Here is a 16,187-nt window from a genome sequence, read left to right on the forward strand (position 1 = left end):
CATAGAGGCAATGCTGGCTTTCATCTTGAGAGATTTTGCAGTTCCAGTTGACCTGCCGTCAGTGCCATTGCAGATCATCGCTACTTCTCCAAGTCTGTGCCTTCAGCAGTGGTGAATTCAGACAATGTTGTGTTTGTTCTCTGAATACAAATTACTAGTGTTGGGAAACCACAGTGCCTGAGCCAACCCCCCAACTGGAGCTCTTTGTTCGCCGTGCCTGGTCCCTGACTCTGAGAGCCAGAGGGACCTTGGAGGTCAGGAGGCCAACCGCCCACAGGCAGCAGGGATTCCCTCTGCGGCAGGAGCACAGGTGGTGCCGTGCAGCTGTAGGAACACTCCAGGGACAGGACACCCACCCACGGCTTCCAGAAAACCACCTCCTTGGGTGGTAGCTCTGAGTGGCACAAAGCCCTTTGTGCAGTCACTGCAAAATCTGCCGGCTTTTAATCCCCCCTTCCTGACCCTTTCCACCTAGCGGTCCTCCTTCCATGCACCAGCACTTAACACATCTAATCTCGTAGAAAGCCATGCTTCAGGTCACTGGCCTCTGCCTTCCCACTGTTAGAGCTATTCTTTTGGGGACTAGACATCACCGTTCCCGTCAGTCATTGAAGTCGGACCTGAACACTTCCTCATCCTAAATGCTCTCACCTGGACTTAATGAAATTTGCAAACATCTGTCTTAAAATGTAGCCATGAAACAGAACATAGTACTCCATATAATGTTGTTAATATGTCAGTCCTATTAACTCCCAGTGAGAACACTGTGGTGTGTGGTTTGCTGTCGTTGCTGTTGTTATTGTTGTTTTTGAGGCCAGGTCCCACTCTGTCACCCAGGCTGGAGTGCAGTGGTGCATTCCCAGCTCACTGCAGCCTCCAACTCATGGGCTCATGCAGTCCTCCTGCCTCAGCCTCGTGAATAGCTGTGATTACAGGCACAGGCCGCCAAGCACAGCTAATTTTTTTTATTTTTTGTAGAGACGGGTCTTGCTCTGTTGCCCAGTCTCGTGGTTTGTTTCATATACTAATATTGCATGAGCTTTGGGGTCCACCACAGCGCAGTTCAGCCTCCTATTCAGGTTGCTGTCAATAACATTCAGCTTGTATGCATTTTGTTTTGTTAATACTAACTGCTTTTCTCCTCCTACATGTAAGTAGTCGGTTTGTTTAAATCTTCATTCCACATTGTTAAATCCATCAGTCTCACTTTGACCTGCTTGAATCTTGCTTTTAAGCTAAGTTTTGGTCATTTTAAAAATTGGATTTTATAAATTCAACCAAGGGATAATAAAAGTAGTTATCAGTACATAAAAATAAAAGGCCGTGGGTCACAGAGATCGATGAAGCTCTTATTAGATTACAGCTGTTATTGTTAATAATATTGAATGCCACTGATTATTGACCTTGTTCATCAATAATATTAATTTATCATAGTGTTGGTTGTAGTATTACTGCCAGTTCTCATCGTCAGCATATTGGACACGTTATTCATAACTTGATATATTATTTCAGAAATTGACATTCTTTGTATATGGTTATTTTACCCATTATAAGTCTGCCTATGATAAGGGTATACATTTTCATCTTGACCTTGAGTAGATCATGAGAAACTTTGTAAAATGTTTCGCTGAAACCACAGCTTACTCTGCCCAGTAATGCTCCCAAAGAGGAAATGAGGCCAACATGCACCCCTGGCTTTAGACAACAGAAGTCGTCTGCCTGCGCCTTCCTCTTCTTGAGCAGAGGCCACAGCTGAGTGACTGCCCGGGGCTTGGACCTCAGCTGCTTCCCTTCCAGGGAGGCGGAGGCGTGTTGGTCCACAGGCGGTCAAGCCTCACCTGCCAGCCAAGCTCACCTCCCAGGTCTTCCCCCAGTCACTATGGTTGTCTCTTAGAGGCCTCTGCCTCTCCCCGTCCTCCGTCCTGAGCTACAGCTCGTATCCACCTAATATTCTATGTACTTATTTATTATTTGTTCATTGTCAAACTCCCCCACTAGAATGCCAACTTCAGCGGGACAGGGACTTTGGGAGTCTATTTTTTTCACTCACTGTATCCTTAGTACTAGGACTAGTACTAAGGACTAGGACTAATACTAAAGACTAGGACTAGTACTAAGGATACAGTTACTTAAGGATACCTGATTTACTAAGGATACCCCATCTACCCATCTACTAGTACTAAGGATATAGTTACTAAGGATACCCCATTTACTAAAGACACCCCATCTACTAGTACTAAGGATACAGTTATTAAGGATACCCCATCTACTGAGGTCCTGGTATGTCATAGGACCTCAGTAGATACTTGACATATGAATGAAGGGGGATCATGTGCCTCAGGAGATGTGGCTGGACCCTTATTTGAATGTCTCCAATCCATTTAACACCAAAGACCCTAATGGCAGAGAAGATCAAAAGACGTGGCCTGGAGCCCGAGGATGGTGGCCTAAGGAAAGCAGGATGCTTACGTTGATTGTTATTGTTGAGATCTAATTCACATACCATACAATTCATCCATTAAAGTATGCAATTCAGTGATTTGTAGTATATTCACAGAGTCGTGCAACCATTGCCCCAATTTTACAACATTTTTGCCACCCCAAAAAGAAATCCTGTACTCATAAGCTATCATCCCCACACACATTAACTCCATCCCTTTGTCCCTAGGAAAATACTGATTTACTTTTTCTATGTGTAGATTTGTCTATTCTACACATTTCATATCAGTAGACGCAGACAATATGTGGTCTAAGTGATTTGTTTCAGTTAGCATAATGTGTTCAAAGTTCATCCATGTTGTGGCATGTATCAGTACTTCATGCCTTTTCTGAATAATCTTTTTTTTTTTTTTGAAACGGAGTTTTGCTCTTGTTACCCAGGCTGCAGTGCAATGGCATGACTTCAACTCACTACAAACTTCACCTCCTGGGTTCAAGCAGTTCTCCTGCCTCAACCTCCAGAGTAGCTGGGATTACAGGCACACACCACCAGACCCAGCTAATTTTGTATTTTTAGTAGAGATGGGGTTTCACCATGTTGGTCAGGCTGGTCTCGAACTCCCAACCTCAGGTGATCTACCAGTCTTGGCCTCCCAAGGCGCTGGGATTACAGGTGTGAGCCACCACGCCCAGCGGAATAATATTCTATTATATGGGTACATCACATTTTGCTCATCTGTTCATCAGTGGATGGACATTCAGTTTCTTCCTCCTTTTGCCTATTATGTGTAATGTTACTGTGAACATTCATGTGTAAGTTTCTGTGGATATATGTTTTCATTTCTCTTGGTTATACACCCAGGCATGGGCCACATGGTCCCTCTGTGTTTAACATTTTGAGGAACTGCCAGGCTGTTTTCCAAAGTAGCTGCACCATGTCACAGTCCCACCGGCCGTGCACAAGGGCCCAGATCCCTGCCGTTGTCCCCATTGCTGCTACTGTAGGAAGCTGCTTTTTAGTCTCATTGTTTATCTTACATTCCTTGTAAACTTTGCATTCTTTTCTATAATATAAAGGGTTCATTGTCAAAGTTAAAATATTTACTGTTAGGAAAAATAAAGGAAAGACAAAAATGAGAAGCATTTGGATTGTGCATATTCATTTTGGGAAACTGGGTAGCATTAAAGAAAAGGGAAGAAGGCTGGAGCTATCAGATTCAGTTTCTAGAAACTTTCTCTTCTCTGTTTTGGTGCTTCAGTATTTTGAGGACCTAGACTGCATAAATATGTGGGCACAGAGTAAGAGGATTCTCTCTTTGGTTTATATGCTTGTCCAGCAGAATCACTAAAGAGATTCCTTGAGGCCAGGCACAGTGACTCACACCTGTAATCCTAGCAGTTTGGGAGGCAGAGGCAGGCAGATTACCTGAGCTCAGGAGTTCGAGGCCACCCTGGGTAACATAGTGAAACCCGGTCTCTACTAAAAATACAAAAAATTAGCCAGGCGAGGTGGCTCACGCCTGTAGTCCCAGCTACTCAGGAGGCTGAGGCATGAGAATCGCTTGAACCCAGGAGGCGGAGGTTGCAGTGAGCTGAGATTGTGCCATGCATTCCAGCCTGGGCAACAGAGCAAGACTCTGTCTCCAAAATAAAAAGATATTCCTTGAGATGCAACAAAACTGTGGCCCACCTTTCACTTCTGCAGGTGAAAATGTCAAAAAATGCATTTTCTTACAGGTGGTGAACTGAATGAACTCTGACTTGCTAGTCAATCTCTTTTAAATTCTTGGGAATCTAAAACCATTTTAGTGAAGTGAGATAATGAAGGCTGTTTTTCTATATTTTTACCCCAACACTATAATTTTCATAACATAAGCTGAACTTGGGGTTACAAAAGATTAATTGTTCACCATCAACATTTACATTCATTTGCAGAGCTTTACTTTTTTAGAAATGATCTTACCATGTGCAGGAAAAAACATTCCAAGCTTTCCTTTGCCCTGGTTAACTGTGGAAATTCAGCTTTAAAAAAAAAATTTGTGAGCCACTCTTCATGATTAATGTTATTTGGATTTTTCAAAGCTGTAGTCAGGATTATTGTTTGTTTACCTTTGTTCTCCTTGAAGAAAACTAGTAATTCATCTATGAATTTGAAAACTCCACATAGCACTTTCCCTGGCTGAGAGGGAAAAGGACATGCCCAGAATATGATTTTTAAGTCAAATTTCAGAGGCAGTTTTCATTTTCTTAATAATTTCCCTTAAAAGACAAGTTTTCAAACCATTAGATTTTTTTTTTCATGAAACTCCCAGAGGTTTAACAGAATGGTGTTGGTGAATGATGCCATGGTTTCTGGTACATGCACAGGACGGGGCAAGACGTTCTGATGCAGCTGTGTGTCATTGCTGGGTGCCAGCTGTGTACATAATTGTTTATTGGTTCCAGTTGATATTGTGCTCAATAAAACACTCACATATTTGTGGGAAAAAAAACTTTATCAGTTATTTTCCCATCAAATCCTTTGCAAATTAAAACATATTCAACAATTTTCATCAGCATACATTTAGCAAAAGAGAAGTAAATGAAGAAATTAACAGATCTGCTTTTTGTGGGGTGAAGAACCAAGTTAGCCTGTGTCCCAGTTAACCATTGCTAAGTAACAAACCATTGCAAAATATAATAGCTTAAAATAACCAGCATTTATGTAGCTCATGATTGCATATGTTGGTAATTCAGGTGGGGTAGTTCTGCTCTCCCTCATGCATCTGTGGTCAGTTGCAAGTCAAGTGGACGACATTGCTGATGTCAGCTGGACTCTCTCCCCTCTCTGAGGCCTGGGCTAAGATAACTAGGCTGCCTCAGCTTTGATCCACCTGCTCTCATCTTCCAGCAGGTTAGCCCAGGCTTGTTCACATGGCAGCCAGTCAGTGTTCCAAGAGATCAAATTGAAGCATGAAAGTCCTTCGGAGACCTAAATTTTGAACTAGCATGTTATCACTCCTGCATTTTATTGGCCAAGACAAACCAGAAGACCAGCCCAGATTCAAGGGGAAGAAAAATAGATTTCACTTCTAGACATCACTTCATAGTCACATTACAAAGCTGTGAAACAGGAAGGAGTGAGAGATAGTGGCCATTTTTGCAATGTTTCACAACCTATTTCGTGGCTGGCCAAGAATGTATTAATAACACATTAAAATAGGGCTTGTCGTTGTATCCCTTAATTACAGTGCTTTTTTATATACCTCAAATTCGTCTTGTGGACTTAAAAAAGACTGGCCATATCTATAACAAAGGACTTTTTCAAATTTTCTCTTTCGACATGAGTTGCATGTTTCTGGCAATTCTGAAGCAGATCTTAAAGAACACACCACAACTCATGTTTGGGTTTTCATTTTATTTTTCTTAAGCAAGACTTCCTCCTTTTTAGTTGCAAAATAAATAAAATGGGTTTTCTTCAAAATTTTTTATTATGAGTTTTTAGATGGCATTGAGACAGTGTTAAGTTTGGGCAATTTCTGTTTATTACACAAGAGACACCATGGTTTACAATTGTTCGTACATCCATAATAATTAACTCATCTTTTAAATAAGCACCTAAGAACATCTGACACCTTTTGGATTAATAATTACCGTTATTTTGAATTCACTTGTGGTTATCTCATGTTTCCATGCTGGTTTCAACCGTTGACTCAAAAATCAAAATTATTGCACTTTCAAAGGTAAAGAAAGAAAAGTCCCGTAAGTGTTAAGAAATGGGAACTTTTATACGTTACTGATGGGAGTGGAAATTAGTTCAATTACTTCAGACAGCAAATTGGCAATACCTAGTAAAGATACACACCCTACAAAAAAGCAATTTTATTTCCAAATGTTTATTCTAGAGAAAATCTCACACACTACAAAGGAGACATGTACAAAGACAGTCCTTGCACTCTTTCATGTATTTATTCAGTTACTCAGCAAGTATTTATTAAGCACATACTGTGTCTCACATAGCAGAAGACAAAACAAAAATCCTGCCTGCAATGGGCTTACATTCCAGAGGGAAAAGATATATAATGAGCAAAATAAATAAGGAAATATATTGCAGGTAAACTGATGATAAGGGCTGTGGAAAAAAATAAGAGTAAAAAAGAATAGGAAGTGTCGGGGAGGAGGTTAAAAATTTAAATAGGCTGTACAGCGATGGCCTCACTGAGAATGTCACAATTAGAGTTACAGATTTAATAAATACAAATGTAAGATTCCTACATAAATTTTAGATAATCAGTGGATTTTTTTGTTAGGGTAAGTATATCCCATTTAGCACTTCGGGGATACCTGTACTTCACATGAACTTGATATGAAATTCAAATGTAACTGCATGTCCTGTCTTTTCTCTGGCAATGCTACTGATAACCGAGAAAAATCATGGGAAGAATAGGGAGCAAATTAAGTGGACATGTTGAGAAGGTCATCAAATGAATGAATTCCTGGAAGAGGAGCTCAGCAGGCAGAGGAACCGCTAGGAGCAAAGACCCTGGCTGTTTGCAAATAGTGAACACTTAGACGTAACTTGTCCCTCAGCAGGAGAACATAGACTTATCCTGTGGTATATTTGCACCACGGAATCCAGTAAATGGATGAAATCCAAAAACACTCATATTGATAAAACCCAAAAACACGATGTTGAACGGAAAATAAGTCGGGAAAAGATAAATCTGTTCTGGCTGCATTTCTGTCAGGTTGAAAAACACACAAAACAGTGTATACCACTGATGCTATATTCATACGCCAAGGACAAAAGCAAATAGGGAATGCTAGAGACCTACTTTAGGAGACTGGCAACTTCTGGGGAGGGAAGGAAAAAGGGGAAGAGGCATGGCTTTAGCATTCTCTGTCTCCCTCTCTCTCTCTTGCCTTTCAATAAGCGAATGAGGTAAAGTGTTTAACCTTAATGGTAGTTATACAGCAGTCTAATATATTATCTGTGCTTTTTTTTTTTTGAGATGGAGTTTCACTCTTCTTGCCCAGGCTGGAGAGCAGTGGTGCGATCTTGACTCACTGCAGCCTCTGCCTCCAGGGTTCAAGCTCTTCTCCTGCCTTAGCCCTCTGAGTAGCTGGGATTACAGGCTCATGCCACCACGCCTGGTTAATTTTGTATTTTTACCATGTTGGCCAGGCTGGTCTCAAACTCCTCACCTCAGGTGATCCGCCTGCCTCGGCCTCCCTAAGTGCTGGGATTACAGGCGTGAGTCACCGCACCTGACTTATCCGTGCTTTTTTTTTATGACTTCAAAATTTAAAAACCCAGAATTTTAGGTACTTTTGTATTATGAGGAACTCACTACAGTAGGAAGCAACTTATGAGTGTGTAAATATTTGATCTCGCAGCAATTTTCCACTGATCCTGGCAGGTGACAGCTCTCAGTGAACAGCACTCATAACCTAAAGTGAGAAGTTGTATATATTCATTGTGAATGTCCCTCAGAGTCACCAGGAGCCACTGGGCAGGCCAGGAACTTACTGCCTGTTTCCTCATCTGTCAGATGGAGGTGTTAACACAAGCTTTCAACCCTCAATAAATAAGACAGCAGCCACATAGTGCCTGTAAGTATTGTAAGAATGAGTGGCTGTGGCAGTTCATTTTGTCTGATCTGGAACCCGCCGTGGGTTTCCCTTTGAACTGAACATTGTAACTTTCTAGGTATAGACTTTTGGCAGTTACTTAATGTTCCTGAGCCTCAGTATCTGGATCTATACAATGGAAATTAACAAGACCTACTGTGCAGTCATGCTGCAAAAATTATAGACTATGTGCATCATATTCACAGCACCGCTCAACAAATAATAGATATTATTATTCTTATTTTTAGTCTTATTATTAGCTGATCATAGTTTAGGTTATAACCATTTCCAAAAGAATTTCCTTTGTAAGAACACACTTAGACAACTCAGACTCGTTTTCTATTTCTTTCTACAGACTACCTTCTGATGTAAAATAGAATTTTAGTCCTAACTCCAAAAAAAATGGGAAGAAACGGGCTCTCCATCACTTTTCGGCAGTGTTGTCACTGACTTACTGAGTGACGTAGGGCTGCAAGGGCCTGAGAAGGTAGAAGGAACCAGAAGTTGACCTATGCGCATGGATAATACTGTGCCACACAGTTGAGGATGAGACACAGCAACACCTCAGGGGTCAATGCTGAAGTTCAGAGCAAGCACCTTTAGATGTGACTGACGGACATTCCCATGGGAAGGCAAACAGTGCACCCTCAATTGCTGAAAGGTTGTGGGCTGTTTAAAGGCATTTGAATTCACTCCTCAGTTATTCACGCATGAGCAGGGTGAACATCTCTGCAAGGATCGTATACTTGGTGCACTCGGAGGACAGGGATGGAGTTGGAATGTAGGGCACAATTATTTAGGACAAGACTGTTTCCTATGATTAACTTAAAAGACGTAATTCACCCGGGGTCTCATTAAAGCTCACAGCGGTTACCTATGAGGCTTAAACCAAGGATTGACGTCTGACACAGTGGAGAAGACAGTATTGTATACAGACAAAAGCTGACAGATTTCACGCCCTTAGTAGATGCTGATAATGGAAATAATACCATAGCATATATTTTATTTAACATGTACTCTGTGCCAAAAACTCCCTCTTTATACATTACACAATGCAATCCTCATAGCATGCCTGTGAGTATGGAACTGAGATGAAGAAAAGTTTAGAACTCAGTAACCTAAGGTTACACCACTAGTAAGCTGTTGGTCGGTAGTTCAAACCTCAGGAGTCGGCTACCATAGCCTTACTGCTGACCACTGTGTTATTGCACCCTGTGTCTTTGGACAGGAAAGTGGATTAAACACCAGTTTCAGCCTGCTATGCAGACAGATAAAAAAGGCCCTTCTGGAAGATTCAGGCTGACCTGTTCAAAGTCACACAGGGAGCAGGAGCAGAATCAGAGATGTGACTGTGATTGCCATGAGGGTTACGTTGAAAATCAACAGAATCTATAAGTAGCTGCATTCTAATACACACCAAGAAGGATGTCGGGGTCACAGACTGGGGGCTGCAGTGACTCAGCCTATGCCCCGCCATGGGGCTCGGCCCTGTTGACCCAGAACATCTCCAGGTGTCTGCAGAGCTCTGCTGGAGGGCCGTGATTCTGATTTCAAGGGGTAACAGAAATGTTCTGTGGCTGGACATGATTTTTGGTGCTTAAACTTCTAATTCTTTCCTCAAGGTTCCCCTCCGCTTTACCAGAAACCAGTCTGAGACTCTTCCCACTGCAAGCCCTTTATCAACCCATGCCTCCTTTTGCTCAAAATTAAACCATGATGGAAAAAACGGAAAGTACTTTGGAGGTCTTGGAGGTCTTAAAAATTGACTTGGATTCAAATCTGCCTCCTTCTAAGTATAGACTTTTGGCAAGTTACTTAGTGTTTCTGAGCCTCGATTTCTGAATCTATACAATGGTAATTAACAAGACCTACTGTACAGTGTTGCTGCAAAGATTACAGATAATGCATGTAATATACACAGCACCACTGAACAAGTAATAGATATTATTATTCTTATCACTGTTATTATTATCCGATCATATTAACAGTTTAGGTTATAACCATTTCCAAGGGAATTTCCTTTGTAAAGAGCACAAGAGCCTTTCTCTGAAGATTTGAAAGGTACTTTCCTTTCTCTTCACTGCGTATTTCCTCTTCTGCTGAGAACTTGATTTCACTTTTGAGAAAAAAATCCGTGCCTACCTTCCCAAAACCACACAAAGAAGTTGAAAGTATATAAACAAAGGCAGAACCTTAGATCTCTAAGAGCCAACATGAAAACAATTCAGAGTTTATGAAAGCGAGACTAAGGAGAGATGGAAGCATGTTTATTTCAAGATCTGATAGAAACTAGACCTGCTCTATTATTAAGACCTTTTATTAGGCCCCCTCAAAAGCTTTCAGGAGTCTTCAAAATGCATTGCAGGTATCCCCAAAAAAGTGGGCTTTAGTGTTGGGGCCAGTGTTGCGACTGGTTCCTGTTCATTTATAAGAAAAAACTGTCACAGTTCCAGACTTTAAGGAAGGCTGCCTTCCTTAAAGCAGTTTTCGGGAGTTGCTTATTAACACTGGTCAAATGCTATTTGTTTTGTTTTGTTTTGTTTTTTGATACAGAGTCTCGCTCTGTCACCCAGGCTGGAGTGCAGTGGCACGATCTCGGCTCACTGCAACCTCTGCCTCCCGGGTTCAAGTGATTCTCCTGCCTCAGCCTCCTGAGTAGCTGGGATGATTGTAGGCATCCACCACCACACCGGCTAATTCTTGTATTTTTCAGTAGAGGCAGGGTTTCGCCATGTTGGCCAGGTTGGTCTCAAACTCCTGACCTCAGGTGATCCTCCTGCCTCAGCCTCCCAGAGTGCTGGGATTACAAATGCTGCTTTGTGCCATCACTGACTCCCCTGCTTTTTATTAGCAGGATGGATTTAACTATAAAAATATATTGGGTTATGATCATAATGCTTGGCTAAAAGAAAGTGATAAAGTGAAATTAAATTCTGTACACCGCGTACAGGTGAACACATTTTGAGGATCTGGAATACAATAAAATTATTAAAACAAAAAGCACTGCCGTGATGCCTACCTTTAAAGAATTCTTGACGGAGAGCAGTATAAAGACATACGCAAAGGTGGTGATGAAAACGTGCTGAGCGTAGAGATGTGCCTGGGTTATTTAGGGCACGGGAGAGGGGAACCTCGGGGAAGGCTTCCCGGGGAATGAGGTGTCTGAGCGGAGCTGGAAGAGTGAGTGGGAGTTAACCAGGTGTCAGGGAGGACGGGAGGGTTTTCTGCGCAGATGTACAGCCGTGCCAAAGCAAGAAGGCAAGAAGCACAGGGGCCTGTAGGAGCTTCTCCTTGGCTGGGAGGCGAAACGCCAGCAGGAAATAGTGGTCGGTGAGGCCAGCCAGACAGGCAGGCCCTGTTTTCAACTGGACTGCAGGCAAAAGGGGACAAAGGCCACTTCCGCATCTGTTCACTGTCGTGTCCCAACCCCCACCAGTGCCTGGTGATGAACAAATGCCAGGGAGCTTTGGCGTCACTCTGGGTGTGAGAGAGATTTAGATATTTTAGAAGCAGAGCGACATGATTATATTTCACTTTAGATGGGGAGGCAATCAGTTAGGAAGCATTTCCATCAGAATTAAGTTCTTAAAACTGCAGTTCTACATCCAAGAATGTTCACTCATTCATTTTATTCCATATTAGACAAATTTTTTTTTAAGAGACAGGCTGTTGCTCTGTCACCCAGGCTGGAGTGTAGTGGCGTGATCTTATCTCACTGCAGCCTCCAACTCCTGGACTCATGCCGTCTTCCCACTTCTGCCTCTAGAGTAGTTGGGACCACAGGCACATGTCACTACCACACCTGGCTAATTATTTTTTTCTTTTTTTTTTTTTAGAGATGAGGATCTTGCTATGTTGCCCAGGCTGGTCTCAAACTCTTGGCCTCAAGTGATCCTCATGCCTCAGCCTCCTGAGTAGCTGAGACTACAGGCATGCATCACAACACCTGGCTAATTTTTATTTAAAAAAATTTTTTGGAGAGTTGGAGTCTTGCTATGTTTTCCAGGCTGGTCTCAAACTCCTGGCCTAGAGTGATCCTCCTGCCTTTGCCTTCCAAAGTGCTGGAATTACAGGCATAAGCCACCATGCGAGGACTCAACAAATATCTATTGAATGTTTAGTATGTTCCAAAGACTGTTCTAGGCTCAGAAGATTTAGCAAAAAGCCAAATGGACGTAAATCCCTGCACTCGTGGGAAGGACAGGTAATAAAACAAGCAGCTAAGTAAATAAATTGTACAGTCTGTTAGAAGGCAAAAGAATGAATGGAGACAAATAAACTAGGGAAGGGATTAGGAACAGGGGAAGCAGGAGGTAGGCAGGTGGGAGGAGTTGCTATTTTTAAGAAAGGTGGTTAGAAAAGATCTCACTAATAAGGGTACATCTGAGCAGGGACCTGAAAAGGTGAGAGCTTGATTCCTGCTGGTATCTGGAGGAGGACCGTCCAAGCAGTGGGAAGTGCAAAGGCCCTGGGGCTAGTACAAGCCTGAAGACAACAGGGTGCCCGGAGCAGAGTGTAAAAGTCAAGAGGTAGGAAAATTGTGCTGAGCGTAGCCTCCAATCAGCAGGATCAATATCTTTGGAATCTGTTAAAAATGTATATTATTACACCCTAACCCAAGCTAAGAATCAGAGACCTGGGTTGGAAATGGGAGTGGGGGTAACACTCAAGAATATTTTTTTTTTTTTTTGGAGACTGCATCTCACTCTGTCACCCAGGCTGGAGTGCAGTGGCGTGATCTTGGCTCACTGCAATCTCCGCCTCCTGGGTTCAAGCAGTCCTCCTGCCTCAGCCTCCCAAGTAGCTGGGATTACAAGTGTGTGCCACCACACCCAGCTACTTTTTGTATTTTAGTAAAGATGTGATTTCGCCATGTTGGCCAGGCTGGTCTTGAACTCCTGACCTCAAGTGATCCGCCTGCTTCAGTCTCCCAAGGTGAGGGGATTACAGGTGGGAGCCACTGTGCCCGGCCCAGGAATCTATTTTGACTGGTCTTCCAGGGGATTCTCATGTTAGCTTAGTTGACTTTTCTCTCTCTCTCTCTCTTTCTCTCTCCAGTATTTTGCCTAACCATCAATTTCCATAAGTCTAAATGCCCTCCATGTATAGATATCTCCAACTTGTTTATTTTCCATGCAAAGAGAGCTCTTTAAATTTTAACCCTTTGTACCCAATCCCATCTCAACAAATAAGCCTAGGTCGGCACAGTGGCTCATGCCTGTAATCCCAACACTTTGGGAGGCCAAGGCATGAGGATCACTTGAGTTCAAGACCAGCCTGGGCCACATAGCAAGACCCCATCTTTACAAAAAAATTTTAAAATAAAAATTAGCCAGGTGTAGTGGTACATGCCTGTAGCCCCAGCTACTCAGGAGGCTGAGATGGGAGGATCCCTTGAGCCCAGGAGTTAAAGGTTACAGTGAGCTATGATCACACCACTGGACTCCAGCCTGGATGACAGTGTGAGACCCTGTCTCTAAAACAAACAAACAAAAAATTAAATCGCCTATCTTCTTATTTAGTGAAATCAGAATCCTAGAAATTTGATAGCCTGAACCATATTATTCTTTATAACACATTATTTGCTATTATAATTTGGAGTAGGCCTGACTTTTATGGGGTGGCAGGAGAAATCATCGCTTCCCAAGTCATCACTGGGGGCCAGTTTCCTGCCCTGTCCCAGCCCTGAGAAGCGGACTCGCCGGTTCTCCCTGGGGCCCGGAGGTACTGGGGCTCTTACTTCCTGCTCTGGCCCATCCTTTCAATACAGTCCTGTTGCTCACTTGAGACATTAGCAGATTCATGTCACTTGTACATAAACCTTCACAATAATCGATGTTACAATAGGAAAAGGAATATTTGCTGAAAATCTTTTCCATTCTTTTTTTTTTAAAGATGAAGTCTCGCTCTGTTGCTCAGGCTGGAGTGCAGTGGCATGATCTCAGCTCACTGCAATCTCCGGCTCAAGAGATTCTCCTGCCTCAGCCTCCTGAGTAGCTGGAATTACAGGCACCCGCCACCATGCCCAGCTAATTTTTGTATTTTTTGTAGAGACACGTTTCACCATGTTGGCCAGGCTGGTCTCAAACTCCTGACCTCAGGTTTAAGGCAGATCCACCTGCCTTGGCTTCCCAAAGTGCTGGGATTACAGGCGTGAGCCAGCGCACCCAGCCTCCATTCAATTTTACAAATATTTCTGCCTTAGCTGCTTTTTGCAGTGAAGCAATGGGCCAATAAATAAATTATAATTATTTGTCCTAGGCACGAGAAGGGACGCAATACCACCTAGTACTCGACCACACCTGAGGGTTAAGGAACACACCTGAGGGTTGAGAACACCAGCTCCGGAATCAGACTGCCTGAGTTTGGTAACTGGCAGTGGCCGGCTTCTCGTCTGTTGGATCTGAGGTGGCTTATCACACCTCTCCCTGTGTTTCCATTCCCTCACCTATAAATGCGGTTAACAATAGTGCCCATCTCAGAGGGCAAAGACTGAGTTATTATACGTAAAGCACATAATCAGTACCTGGCATTTGGTAAATGCCAACTGAGTTTTAATCTTTCTTATTTTGTTTTGTTTTGTTTTGTTTTATTTTATTTTATTTTATTTTATTTTATTTTATTTTATTTTATTTTATTTTATTTTTGAGACAGAGTCTTGCTCTGTCACCCAGGCTGGACTGCAGTGGCGTGATCTCGGCTCACTGAAAGCTCCACCTCCTGGGTTCACGCCATTCTCCTGCATCAGCCTCCCGAGTAGCTGGGACTACAGGCGCCTGCCACCATGCCTGGCTAATTTTTTATTTTTGTATTTTTAGTAGAGACAGGGTTTCACCATGTTAGCCACGATGGTCTCAATCTCCTGAACTTGTGATCCGCCTGCCTCACCTCCCAGAGTGCTTGGATTACAGGCATGAGCCACTGCACCTGGCCAACCTTTCTTATTAATAGGTATTTCTCTTCTCTTTCTTTCTTTTTTTTTTTTTTGAGACAGGGTCTCACTGTGTCGCTTAGGCTGGGGTGCAGTGGCGTGATCTCGGCTCACTGCAACCTCTGCCTCCCATGCTCAAGTGATTCTCCTGCCTCAGCCTCCTTAGTAACGGGGATTACAGGCACCTGCCACCATACCTGGCTAATTTTTGTATTTTTAGTAGAGATGGAGTTTCACCATGTTGGCCAGGCTGGTCTCAAACTCCTGACCTCAGTTGATCCACCCACCTCAACCTCCCAAAGTCCTGGGATTACAGGCGTGAGCCACCACTCCTGGCCCTATTCTTATTAGTACATATTTCTGAGTAAATAAACAGAAAAGGCTTGGGAGAGAGCTAGCCAAAGGTACTCGAGTGTACTTAGAATGTTAACCAATATTACACCGTGGTACTCGCTGGAATGCAGGTACTCCCAGGGGCTCCAAGGTACGTTAATTAGCTTGTGATGTTTTGATTGACTCTTGTCTGTGTTTCAGAAAGCCTTGCTCTGGGTTTTGGTTGCCATGAGTTGCAGTCTAAATCATGATTCCCAGCCAGGAAAAATTATAATAAACAACTATCTAATGTAATGAGAACCCAACAAAACTATAAAACTTAGTTATTTCAAAATGACAGAGCTGTTTGTGAAAAAATAACAAAATAAAACACAGCCATTGGATAATTTCTTCCTACACCCCGAGGACGCTGGTTTTAAGTACTTGATCGCAGGCCATGCATGAGAGGAGATAGAATTATTCCTTTTTGATTGAAGTGGTTCAGAATTGGCTTCTAATTGACCTGGGAGTAGGAAGCAAAGAGGATTGGGTATAAAAATATAATGGGGTTCACTTGAAACCAGCCAGGCACTTTAACCTGCCCCAGAGGGGTCTCTCTCCATTTTTAAAACCCGGTTGACGTATGAAAGGAAAAGTTGCCAGTGTTATTCACTAGAAACACAGACAATGGAATGTAAACCTATGTCCATATGGTGCAGGTTAGGAACTGATGGAACGACACAGGAGACTATCAATTCCCAGGTGTCTTCCGCTGTAACTGGCAACTCCATCCACAGTTAATAGTGAATACAAAGTAATTCTGCGGCCATGCTGCCTGCGGCCGCCAGTGTATTTCATGTGTACAGCCTGTGGCGGGCAAGCATGGACAATAAGA

General features: G+C 42.9%; 1 protein-coding gene across 10 annotated transcripts in view; it reads left to right on the forward strand.

The window, feature by feature from the left end:
- Window positions 1-16,187, forward strand: part of FRMD4A (FERM domain containing 4A) — a 693,308-nt gene that overhangs the window by 420,440 nt on the left and 256,681 nt on the right. The gene's annotated exons all lie outside the window — the stretch shown is intronic.

Source organism: Papio anubis, chromosome 11, assembly GCF_008728515.1.
Source record: "Papio anubis isolate 15944 chromosome 11, Panubis1.0, whole genome shotgun sequence".
NCBI lineage: Eukaryota > Metazoa > Chordata > Mammalia > Primates > Cercopithecidae > Papio > Papio anubis.